Genomic DNA, 571 nt, shown 5'->3' on the forward strand with positions numbered 1-571 from the left:
AACTTTAGAAGCTTATTGAATTGGTTACATTATTTTTATTATTCATAGTTGAAATATTGGTATATGTTGGGGTTTGAATTTATTGCTTCGCTCACCTAGGAGATTAAGTGTGGATGCCACTTATGACTCGTTTTGGGTTGTGACATCCATAATTTAATTAAAATGAGTATTGGGATGTCACGACCCAAAACGGGCCGCGACTGGCACCCACACTTATCCTACTATGTGAGCGAACCAACCAATCTAATCCCCAACATTTCAACCATAAATAACAAAATATAATGCGGAAGACTTAAAACTCATAAATGAACATCGATTAAATAACTTATAAAAACTCAATACCATTTATTCCCAAAACCTGGAAGTCATCACTACAAGAACATCTATGATCAAATTACTAAACTAAGAGTATTCTAAGAAGCTAAAATAAACAAAAGCTAGTCCATGCCGGAACTTCAAGGCATCAAGACATGAGGAAGAAGATCCAGTCCAAGCTAGAAGCATTAGCTCACCCTGAAATCCGGTGTAATGAAGACTGGCTAGAGTTGCGGTTGAGTTGAAGACGACGGTA

This window comes from Solanum pennellii, chromosome 12 (assembly GCF_001406875.1).
Source record: "Solanum pennellii chromosome 12, SPENNV200".
In the NCBI taxonomy this organism is placed as follows: domain Eukaryota; kingdom Viridiplantae; phylum Streptophyta; class Magnoliopsida; order Solanales; family Solanaceae; genus Solanum; species Solanum pennellii.